This window comes from Macaca nemestrina, chromosome X (genome assembly GCF_043159975.1).
Source record: "Macaca nemestrina isolate mMacNem1 chromosome X, mMacNem.hap1, whole genome shotgun sequence".
Taxonomy (NCBI): Eukaryota; Metazoa; Chordata; class Mammalia; order Primates; family Cercopithecidae; genus Macaca; species Macaca nemestrina.
The window spans coordinates 4,462,387-4,475,104 of record NC_092145.1 but is presented as its reverse complement, the minus strand read 5'-3'; the positions used below and the strand labels follow the sequence as shown (position 1 = coordinate 4,475,104).

The 12,718-nt window shown below is 37.6% G+C and overlaps 1 long non-coding RNA gene across 1 annotated transcript in view; it reads left to right on the top strand.

The window, feature by feature from the left end:
• Positions 1-4,708: 4,708 nt before the first annotated feature.
• The window catches only part of LOC105495889 (uncharacterized), a 50,848-nt gene continuing 42,838 nt past the window's right edge, over positions 4,709-12,718 (top strand). The window contains exon 1 of the long non-coding RNA XR_011618403.1: positions 4,709-4,814. This is a non-coding gene — a long non-coding RNA (uncharacterized lncRNA). The remainder of the gene's footprint in view (positions 4,815-12,718) is intronic.

Here is a 12,718-nt window from a genome sequence, read left to right as displayed (position 1 = left end):
CTATAAAGACACATGCACACGTATGTTTATTGCAGCACTATTCACAATAGCAAAGACTTGGAATCAACCCAAATGTCCATCAGTGACAGATTGGATTAAGAAAATGTGGCACATATACACCATGGAATACTATGCAGCCATCAAAAAGGATGAGTTTGTGTCCTTTGTAGGGACATGGATGCAGCTGGAAACCATCATTCTTAGCAAACTATCACAAGAACAGAAAACCAAACACCGCATGTTCTCACTCATAGGTGGGAACTGAACAATGAGATCACTTGGACTCGGGAAGGGGAACATCATACACAGGGGCCTATCATGGGGAGGGGGGAGGGGGGAGGGATTGCATTGGGAGTTATACCTGATGTAAATGACGAGTTGATGGGTGCAGCACACCAACATGGCACAAGTATACATACGTAACAAACCTGCACGTTATGCACATGTACCCTACAACGTAAAGTATAATAATAATAAATAAATTAAAAAAAAATTAGCCTGGAGCCATAGAGAATTGTAAGATGAATCAGAACTCAAATGTAGAAAAATACAATGTTTTACCTTGAGAGACTAAGAAGGAAAACTTCAAAACTGTTAGATCATAGAAATATCAAATGGAAAACAGCAGGTGGAAGTGGCCTGGCTATGAGGTTCTGTCAGTAACTAAAACTAAAGGAGTTTTTCTATTCTACCTACTAAGTGGGCCTTTACTTATTTATGGTTATATTGCCCTACACAGCAGTTGTGTTGTTGGAAATTTGTGTGTATGTCATCCTCTAGTGTGTAATGTACTAGAAAGATCCCTTTCTATACTAGGAAACAGCAGACCTGGCATCTAGTCCCAGTTGTGACTCTAACCCGCTGTGTGACCTTTTAACAGCTTAGATCTCTGGACTTCTTTTAGCTCTGTACAATGCAGTTCAATTTAGCAAATACCTTGAGTGTCAACTCCATGACAGATCCTGCGAGATACACTGAGATGAGCAAAACACAGTTTTTTTTTTTTTTTTTTTTTTTTTTTGAGACAGAGTTTCATTCTTGTTGCCCAAGCTGGAGTACAATGGCACAATATGGGCTCACCGCAACCTCTGCCTCCCGGATTTAAGCGATTTTCCTGCCTCAGCCTCCCGAGTAGATGAGATTACAGGCGTGCACCACCATACCCAGCTAATTTTGTATTTTTAGTATAGATGGGGTTTCTCCGTATTTGTCAGACTGGTCTCAAACTCCCAACCTCAGGTGATCCGCCTGTCTCAGCCTCCCAAAGTGCTGGGATTATAGGCATGAGCCACCGCACCCGGCTGCAAAACACACGTCTTAATTTCAAGTGACTTTCTGGCTTATAGGTTATGCCTACAATTTAGTGAGCACAATAGGTTAGCTGCTATGCTAAGTAAGGGACATGTCTTATGTCCCTTAATCTTCACACTAATCTTGTGAGGTAGGAGCTGATATCATTCCTATTTTACAAATATGAAAACTAAGACTTCAAGGGGTTAAACAGCTTGTCTATGGTCATGCACTTGATGGCTCTTCAGCCACCACATCAAGTTTGGGTGGACAGAATATTAATAGCTCACTTTGATCTGGGCTTCATATGCAAGTCAAGATCTTAATCTGATAGGACTGAGGGTAGCATTTTGACCAGCAGAAGGAAAAAGAGAAGTTAGATATATTTATTAGCACTTTACAGATGGAGAAGTTTAAGTATTAAAAAGTTGTCTAGCTTGCCCGAAGTCCCAAGATAGTCTGGGACTCAAAGCCATGCTGTTCTTTCTTCTGTAGGGGAATAAGGGCTCCTGCTCCAGGCTAAAGCCAACCTCTTCACTTGTACTGTGGATCTCAACTCCTCCTTCTTGAGGACCTGGCTCTTCATCAGTTATTCTTTGTCATCTATAGGAGTCATCTCTTTCTCTGGACTGTCTCTGTTCCCCACATGAAATTGAATATAAATATGTCAAAAAATCTTCCTGTGTTAAATATCCCTCCTCTCATCCTGACCTGAACTGCTTCTGAAGCTACTGAGCTATCTCCTACTTTCACATACTTCTGGAAGGAGTTGTCTACCTTCATTCAGTGTCTCTAATTCCTCCTCTACCACTCACTCCCCTCCCACTGCAATCTGGCCTCTGTCACCAACACTTTTACCAAAGTCATTAATTACATCCTTGTCACTAAGCACATATTTCCTTTCTCATCTTGCTTGATTTTTCTGCAACAGTCAATGAACTTGACTATTGCCTCTTTTCTGAAACAGTTTTTCCCTTGGCTTATGATATAGTTTGGATATATTTTCTCTTCAAATTTCATGTTGAAATTTGATCCCTAATGTTAGAGGTGGGCCTAAAAGGAGGTATTTGGCTCAGGGGGGCATATCCCTCATAAATGGCTAGGTGCTGTCACCACATGGTAATGAGTGATTTCTCACTCTGTTAGTTCCCATGAGAACTGCTTATTAAAAAGAGGCTGGCACCTTCCTCCTCTCTCTCTTGCTTCCACTCTCATCATGTCATGCCTTCTTCCCTTTGCCTTCAGCCATGACAGAAGCAGTCGGAGGCCCTCAGAAGAAGCAGATGCTGGTGCCACACTTCTTGTACAGCCTGCAGAACTGTGAACCAAATAAACCTCTTCATTTTACAAATTACCCAGCCTCAGGTGTTCCTTTATAGCAACACAAAATAATTAAAACAGCTTATAAGATATAGTGTTCTTCTGTCTCTTTCTTCCTTCTTATCTCTTCTTCCCTGTCCTCTTTATAGGTTCACTGTCTCCCCATTTAGTCACATTGTATTATTCTTTTTATGTATTGCTGCATTCAATCTACTTTGATTTTGTTAAGGACTTATATTTCTGGCCATAAAGGATATTGGTCCATAGTTTTCTTTTCTTGTAATGTCTTTGTCTTGTTTTCTTATCATAGGGTAATATTAGCTTCTTAAAGTGAGAATGTGTTTTTCCTCTTCTATTGGCTGGAAGAGATTGTGTAGAATTGGTGTTAATTCTTTAAATGTTTGGTAGAATTTTCTAGTGAAACTATTTGGGCCTGGAGAGTCCTTTTATGGGGCTTTTAAATTTTGATTTGAGTTTATGTAATAGTTATAGAAGCTGGGTGCAGTTGCTCATGCCTATAATCCCAGCACTTTGGAAAGCTGAGGTGGGTGGATCGCTTGAGCCCAGGAGTTCAAGACCAGCCTGGGCAACATGGCGAAAACCCATCTTTACAAAAAATATAAAAATTAGCCTAGCACGGTGGCACACACTTGTAGTCCCAGTGACTTGGGAGGCTGAAGTAGGAGGATCCCCTGAGCCCAGGAAGCCAAGGCTGCAATAAGCCATGATTGCACCACTGCATTCCAGCCTGGGCTACAGAGTGAGATCCTGTCTCAAAAAAAAAAAAAAAAAAAAAAAAAAAGCTATGGAGCCATTTACATTATCTATAATATCGTTTGGCTGTGTCCTCACCCAAATCTCATCTTGAATTGTAACTCCCACAATTCCCATGTGAGAAGGAGCCCGGTGGGAGGTAATTGAATCATGGGGGCAGGTCTTTCCCCTGTTGTTCTCATGATAGTGAATAAGTCTCTCACGAGAGCTGATGGTTTTAAAAGCAGGAGTTTCCCTGCACAAGCTCTCTCTTTGCCTGCCACCATCTACGTAAGATGTGACTTGCTCCTCCTTGCCTTCTGCCATGATTGTGAGGCCTCCCCAGCCATGTGGAACTGTAAGTTCATTAAACATCTTTCTTTTGTAAATTGAACAGTCTTGGTTATGTCTTTATCAGCAGCGTGAAAACAGACTTATCCAATCTATTTCATACTGAATGAATCATGGTAGTTTGTGGTTTTTAAAGAACGTGGTCTATTGGTCTATATTATCAAATTTATATGTGTAAAGTTGTTTGTAATATACTTATTATCATTTTGATGTCTTCAGGGTCTCTCATGACATCTCTTGTTTTATTTGTGATATTGGTCATTTGTGTTTTCTCTCTTTTCTTCTCGCTGTCTGCCTTGATAGAGGTTTGTCAATTTTATTGATCTTTGCAAATATCCCATTCTTTTTTTTATCTTTCCATTGTTTTTCTGTCTTCAATTTCATTGATTTCTGCTCTTATCTTTATTACTTCTTTCCTTCTGCTTGCTTAAAGTTTATTTTGTTCTTTTTTTTTCTGTATTCCTAAGACAGGAGCATAGGTTATTGATTTGAAGCTTTTCCCTTCCTTCCAATATGTGCATTTAGTGCTCAAAAGTTTTCTCTAAGTTCTTCTTTAACTATTTCCCACAAATTTTGATATGTTGTATTTTCATTTTCATTCAGTTCGATGTAGTTTTTATTTCCCTGATATTTCTTTTTTTGACCCATGGACTTCTTTTTAGACCCATTTAGAAATGTATTGTTTAGCTTCTGTGTATTCATAGATTTTTTAAATTATCTTTCTGTTACTGATATCTAGTGTAATGATCAATACTGAGTGTCAACTTGATTGGATTGAAGGATACAAAGTATTGATCCTGTGGGTGTCTATGAGGGTGTTGTCAAAGGAGATTAACATTTGAGTCAGCGGGCTGGGAAAGGCAGACCCAACCTTAATCTGGGTGGGCACAATCTAATCAGCTGCCAGCACAGCTAGAATATAAGCAGGCAGAAAAATGTGAAAAGAGAGACTGGCCTAGCCTCCCAGCCTATGTCTTTCTCCCTTGCTAGATGCTTCCTGCCCTCAAACATCGGACTCCAAGTTCTTCAGTTTTGGAACTTGAACTGGCTCTCCTTGCTCCTCAGCCTGCAGATGGCCTATTGTGGGACCTTCTGATTGTGTGAGTTAATACTTAATAAACTCCTCTTTATATATACATATATGTATTCCATTAGTTCTGTCCCTCTAGAGAACCCTAAGTAATACAGCTTTTGGTACCAGGAGTGGAGTGTTGCTGAAAAGATATCCAAAAATGTGGAAGCGACTTTGGAACTGGGTAACAGGCAGCGGTTGGAACAGTTTGGAGGGCTCAGAAAAAGACAGGAAAATGTGGGAAAGTTTGGAACTTCCTGGAGACTTGTTGAATGGCTATGCCCAAAATGCTGATAGCGATATGGACAATAAGGTCCAGGCTGAGGTGGTCCCAGATGGAGATGAGGAACTTGTTGGGAACCGCAGCAAAGGTGACTCTTGTTATGTTTTAGCAAAGAGACTGGCAGCATTTTGCCCCTGCCCTAGAGATCTGTGGAACTTTGAACTTGAGAGAGGTGATTTAGGGTATCTGGCTGAAGAAATTTCTAAGTAGCAAAGCATTCAAGAGGTGACTTGGGTGCGTGTAAAAGTATTCAGTTTTAAAAGGGAAATAGAGCATAAGTTTGAAAAATTTGCAGCCTGACAATGCGATAGAAAACAAAATCCCATTTTCTGGGGAGAAATTCAAGCAGGCTGCAGAAGTTTGCATAAATGATGAGGAGTCAAATGTTAATCCCCAAGACAATGGGCAAAATGTCTCCAGGGCATGTCAGAGGTTTTCACAGCAGCCCCTCTGATCACAGGGCCAGAGGCCTAGGAGCAAAATGTGGTTTTGTGGGCCAGGCTCGGGGTCCCTGAGCTGTGTGCAGTCCAGGGACTTGGTGCCCTGCATCCCAGCCGCTCCAGCCATGGTTGAAAGGGGCCAATGTAGAGCTTGGGCTGTGGCTTTAGATGGTGCAAGCACCAAGCCTTGGAAGCTTCCATGTGGTATTGAGCCTGTGGATACACAGAAGTCAAGAATTGAGGTTTGGGAACCTCTGCCTAGATTTCAGAAGATGTATGAAAACGCCTGGATGCCCAGGCAGAAGTTTGCTGCAGGGGCGGGGCTCTCATGGAGAACCTCTGCTAGAGTGGTGCATAAGGGAAATGTGGGGTCAGAACCCCACACAAAATCCCTGCTGGGGCACTGCCTAGTGGAGTTGTGAGAAGAGGGCCATCTTCCTCCAGACCCTAGAATGGTAGATCCACTGACAGCATGCACCATGCGCCTGGAAATACATCTAGCTTGACTCCATTTTGGTCAGAAAACATACTCACTATATGAGTTCAATTCTTTTAAATTTCTTGGGATTTGTTTTTGTATCCTAAAATAGAGTATATCTTAGTATATGTTACACAGGCCTTTGAGGTCAGATAATGTCAGTTTTCTGACTTTGTTCTCTTTTTCTTTTTCTTTTTTTTTTTGAAATGGAGTTTCACTCTTTTTGCCCAGGCTGAAGTGCAATGGCATCATCTCAGCTCATCACAACCTCCACCTCCCGGGTTCAAGCAATTCTCCTGCCTCAGGCTCTCAAGTAGCTGGAATTACAGGCATATGCCACCATGCCTGGCTAATTTTTGTAGTTTTAGTAGAGACGGGGTTTCCCCATGTTAGTCAGGCTGGTCTTGAACTCCCGACCTCAGGTGATCCACCTGCCTCGGCCTCCCAAAGCGCTGGGATTACAGGCATGAGCCACCGCACCCGGCCTGTTCTCTTTTTCTAAAAATTTGTTTGCTATTCTAGCTCCTTAGCCTGTCTATATAAATTTTTGAATTTGTTTTTTGTATCTACTATATCTACTAAAAATTTCCTGAGATTTTTATTGTGATTGCTTTGAATCCATAGATCAATTTGGGGAAATTTCACATCTTAGCAATATTGTCTTTCAAACCATGGATACAATATCAATCCATTTAGTTAGTATTTCTTTCATTTCTTTCACTAGTGCTTTGTAGTTTTCAACCTGTGGATCCTGCACAGATATTTTTTAGACTTATACATTTTTCATGTTTTTGATGCTTTTGTAAATGATACTTTTAAAACTGCAAATTCCAATTGCCATTACTAGTACATGGAAGTACAATTAATTTTTATATGCAGTGCTTTTCTCATCAGCCTTATGAAACTTAGTAGTTCTAGGAGATTTTTGGTAGATGCTTTGGGATTCTCTATGTAAATATGTCATCTGGAAGTAGAGACAGTTTTATTTCATTTCTTTTAATCTGTTTGCTCTTCTTTTCCTTTTTCTTCTTTTACCTTATTTTATGGGCTAGGACTTGCAGTACAATGATGAATAGGAATGGTGATAGTGGACATCCTTGCCTTTTTTCAAATCTTAATGGGGATAACATTCAGTCATTCACCATTAATTATAGCGTTGACTATAGATACTTTTGCAGATTCTCTTTATCGGGTTCATGAAGCTACCTTATATTCCTAGTTTACATAAAGTTTTATCATGAATAGATGCTGCATTTTATGCAGGGCTTTCTGTGAATCTATGGAGATGGTCACAGTCACAGCTGTTTTTTCTGCAGTCTATTAATATGGTAAATTGGTTGATTTTTGAATGTTGAACCAGCCTCAACTCCCTGGAATAAACCTCAGTTAATCATGTTGTATTACTCTTTTTATAATTTGCCAGATTCAATCTGCTATTTTTTTTAAGGACTTTTGTATTTTTGCTTATGAGGGATGTTGGTCTTTAATTTTCTTTTCCTGTAAGTCTTTGATTTTAGAACATGGGTAATTTTGACCTTATAAAGTAAGCTTGGAAGTGCTCTCTCCTATTCTATCTTCTGAAAGAAAATGGGTAGAATTATTATTTTTTATTCCTTAAATGTTTTATAAAATTCACTAGTGAATCCATCCAGCCCTGGAGTTTTTCCTTTATTGGAAAATTTTAAATTATGAATTCATTTTTTATAGATATAGGACGATTTAGGATATAAATTTTTTCAACAGACATCGATAATGTGAGTTGTTTCATTTCATCTAAGGTGTTAAATTTATGGACATGGATTTATCTGTAGTATGCCCTTATTATCTTTTTTAATTCCAGTGGGATCTACATCGATATTTTCTCTTTCATTACAGATGTTGGTAATTTGTATCTTCTCTGTTTTTTCTTGGTTACTCTTGCTTGCAGGAAATCTATCAATTTTATCAATTTTTTTTAAGAATAGACTTTTAGCTTCATTGATTTTTCTCTATTGTTTTTCTATGATATTCATGGATTCTTGCACTTATCATCTTTTAAATTTTATTTTCCTTGGGTTTAATTAGCTATTTTACTCTGGTCTTAAAGTGGAATCTTAGTTTATCAATTTGAAACCTTTCTTCTTTTCTAATATGTGCATTTAATGCTGTAAACTTCCCTCTAAGCATTGCTTTATCTTCTTCCACAAATATTGATATGTTGTATCTTTATTTTCATTTTGTTGAAATATTTTGTAATTTCTTTTGAGACTTCATTTTGACCCATGGCTATTTAGAAGTGTATGGTTTAATTTTTAAATATTTGGAGATTTTCTAAATATCTTTCTATAATTCATTTCTAATGTTACTCTGGAATATACTTTCTATGATTTCTATGCTTTTAAGTTTAGAGCTTGTTTTGTAGCTTTATACTCTATCTTGCTGAATATTCCATAAGCATGTGAAAATACATATGTAGTCTGCTGTTGTTGGGAGGCGTGTTTTATACATATCAATTTAGTCAGGTTGGTTGATAATGTGTTATAGATATTTTATATTCTTAAGAATTTTTGGCTTGCCTTCTCTACAAATTACTAAGAGTGTTGAAGTCCCGAACTATAATTGTGGATTTACTGTTTCTCCTTTCAGTTCTGTTGGTTCTTGCTTCATGTATTTTGAAGCTATGTTGTTGAATGCATACATCCTTAGAATTGTTACATCTTCTTCTAGAATTGACTCTTTATCCTTCTTTGTACCTGATAATATTCCTTGTTCTAATTCTATCATGGTAGGCAGAATAATTAGCTCCCAAAGAAGTCCATTTGGTAATGTCCAGAACCTGTGACTATGTTAGGTTACATTGCAAAGGGGGATTAAGGTTGCAGATGGAAGTAAGATTACTAACCACCTGACCTGGAGATGGGGGAGATTATTCTTGATTATCTGGGTGGGCTCAATGTAATCAAAAGGGTCCTTACAGGTGGAAACAAAGGGCATAATAGAGAGAACCAGGGAGATGGTGTTGTGAGAAAGACTTAGTCCAGCATTGCTGACTTTGATGATGGAGTAAGGGGACAAAAAACAAAGAATGTGGGAACCTTTGGAAATTGGAAAGGGCAAATAAATGGATTCTTCACTATGGCCTTCAGAAAAGAACACAGTAGCCAGAACAATCAAGCAAGAGAAAGAAAGAAAAGGCATCCAAATTGGAAAACAGGAAGTCAAATTATCTCTGTTCAATTATCTCTGACAATATGATCTTATACGTAGAAAACCTTAAAGACTCCTCCAAAAGACTCTTAAATTTGATAAATTTAGTAAAGTTATTGCTTACAAAATCAATGTACAAAATTCAGTGACATTTATATACACCAATAACAATTGAGCTGAGAATCATATCAAGAAGGCAATCCCATTTACAATGGCTACAAAAAATAAAATACCTGAGAATATATTTAGCCAAGGAAACGAAAGATCTCTACAAGGAAAACTACACAATGCTGAGGAAAGAAATTATAGATGACACAAACAATTGGAAAAACATCCTATGTTTATGGATCAGAAGAATTAATATCATCAAAATGACCATACTGCCCATGGCAATCTATAGATTCGATGAAATCCCTATCAAAATACCAATGTCATTTTCACAGAATTAGGAAAAACAATCCTAAAATTCATGTGTAACCAAAAAGAGAGCCTGAATAGCCAAAGCAATTCTAAGCAAAAAGAACAAAGCTGGAGGTATTACATTACCTGACCTCAAATTATATGACCAGACCTCAAATTAAAATATTATTTTGTTTATATAGTAAACAAAACAGCATGGTACCGGTATAAAAGCAGATGATAGATAAATGGAATAGAGTAGACAACTCAGAAATAAGCCACATATCTAGAGGCAATGGACCTTTTACAAAGTTGGCAAAAACATACAGTAGGGTAAGGACACCTTTTTTAACAAATGGTACTGGGAAAATTGGATTACTATATGCAGAGGAATGAAACTGGAGCCCTATCTCACATCGTATACAAAAATCAACTCAAGATGGATTAAAGACTTAAATGTAAGATCTGAAACATAAAAATACTAGGGAAAACTCTTCTGGACATTAGTCTAGACAAATAATGCATGACTTAGTCCTTCAAAGCACAAGCAACAACAACAAAAACTGACAAATGGGAGTTAAAAAGTTTCTGTACAGCAAAAGAAATAATCAATAGCGTGAGGAGATAACAAGCAGAATGGGAGAAAATATTTGCAAGCTATGCATCTGGCAGGAGACTGATATCCAGAATTTATAAGGAAATCAACTCATCAACAACAACAAAGCAACCCTATTAAAAAGGAAGCAAAGGACATGAATCAACAGTTTTCAAAAGAATTACATAGAAATGACCAACAAGCATATTAAAAAATGTTCACCATCACCAATCATCAGATAAGTACAAATTAAAACCACAAGATCGTTTTATACCAGTCAGAATGGCTATTGTTAAAAAGACAAAAAAAAACCCCAAAAAAACAAAAAAAAACATGTTGGCCATGTTGGCAAGGATGTGAAGAAAAGAGAAAGCTTATGCACTATTGGTGGGCAAATAAATTAGTACAACCTCTACGGAAAACAGTATGGAGATTTTTCAAAGAACTCTTGCAGGAGTGAGGTGGTATCACATTGTGGTTTTGATTTGCATTTCCCTGATCATTAGTGATGTTGAATATTTTTTCATATGTTTGTTGGCCATTTGTATATCTTCTTTTGAGAATTGTCTATTCATGTCCTTAGCCCACTTTTTGATGGGATTTTTTTTTTTTCCTTACTGATTTGTTTGAGTTTGTTGTAGATTCTGGATATTAGTCCTCTGTCAGATGTATAGATTGTGAAGATTTTCTCTCACTCTCTGGGTTGTTTGTTTACTCTGCTGACTGTTCCTTTTGACATGCAAAAGCTCTTTATTAGGTACCAGTTTTTTATCTTTGTTTTTATTGCATTTGCTTTTGGGTTCCTGGTCATGAAATCCTTGCCTAAGCCAATGTCAAGAAGGGTTTTTCCAATGTTATCTTCTAGAATTTTTATAGTTTCAGGTCTTAGGTTTAAGTCCTTAATCCATCTTGAGTTGATTTTTGTATACAGTGAGAGATGAGGATCCAGTTTCATTCTCTTACATGTGGCTAGCCAATTATCCCAGCACCATTTGTTGAAAAGGGTATCCTTTCCCCACTTTATGTTTTTGTTTGCTTTGTCGAGGTCAGTTGGCTGTAAGTATTTGGGCTTATGTCTGGGTTCTGTATTATGTTCCACTGGTCTATGTGCCTATTTTTATACCAGTACCATACTGTTTTGATGACTGTGGCCTTATAGTATAGTTTGAAATCAGGTAGTGTGATGCCTCCAGATTTGTTCTTTTGCTTAGTCTTGCTTTGGCTATGCAGTTCTTTTTTGATTCCATATGAATTTTAGAATTTTTTTTTTCTAATTCTGTGAAGAATGATGGTGGTAATTTGATGGAGATTGCATTGAATTTGTAGATTGCTTTTGGCAGTGTGGTCATTTTCACAATATTGATTCTACCCATCCATGAGCATGGATGTGTTTCCATTTGTTTGTGTCATCTAAGAAATCTATGATTTCTTTCAGCAGTGTTTTGTAGTTTTCCTTGTAGAGGTCTTTCGACTCCTTGGTTAGGTATACTCTAAGTATTTTATTGTTATTATTATTATTATTATTATTATTTTGCAGCTATTGTAGAAGGGGTTGAGTTCTTGATTCTCTGCTTGGTCGCTGTTGGTGTATAGAAGAGGTACTGATTTTTGTGCATTAATCTTGTATCTGGAAACTTTGCTGAATTCTTTTATCAGTTCTAGGAGCTTTCTGGAGGAGTCTTTAGGGTTTTCAAGGTAAATGATCATATCATCAGCAAACAGTGACAGTTTGCCTTCCTCCTTACCAATTTGGATGCCCTTTATTTCTTTCTCTTGTCTGATTGCTCTGGCTAGGACTTCCAGTACTATGTTGAAGAGGAGTGGTGAGAGTGGGCATCCTTGTCTTGTTCCAGTTCCCAGAGGGAATGCTTTCAACTTTTCCCCATTCAGTGCTATGTTAACTACGGGTTTGTCATACATGACTTTTATTACATTAAGGTATTTATTACATACAGAAAGATCCCTTGTATGCCAATTTTGCTGAGAGTTTTAATCATGAAGGGATACAGGATTTTGTTGAATGCTTTTTCTGCATCTATTGAGATGATCATGTGATTTTTTATTTTAATTCTGTTTATGTGGTGTATCACATTTATTGACTTGTGTATATTAAACATTCCCTGCATCACTGATATGTAATCCACTTGATCATGGTGGATTACCTTTTTGATATGTTATTGGGTTTGGTTAGCTAGTATTTTGTTAAGGATTTTAGCATCTTTGTTCATCAAGGATACTGGTCTGTAGTTTTCTTTTTAGATTATGTTCTTTTCTGGTTTTGGTATTAGGGTGATGCTGGCTTCATAAAATGAATTAGGGAGGGTTCCTTCTTTCTCTATCTTGTGGAATAGTGTCAAAAGTATTGGTACCAATTCTTTGAATGTCTGGTAGAATTCTGCTGTGAATCTGCCTGGTCCTGGACTTTTTGTTGTTGTTGGTGGTGGTGGTGGTAATTTTTAAATCACCATTTCAATCTCACGGCTTGTTATTGGTCTGTTCAGGGTATCTAATTGTTTGTGATTTAAGCTAGGAGGGTTGTATTTTTCCAAGA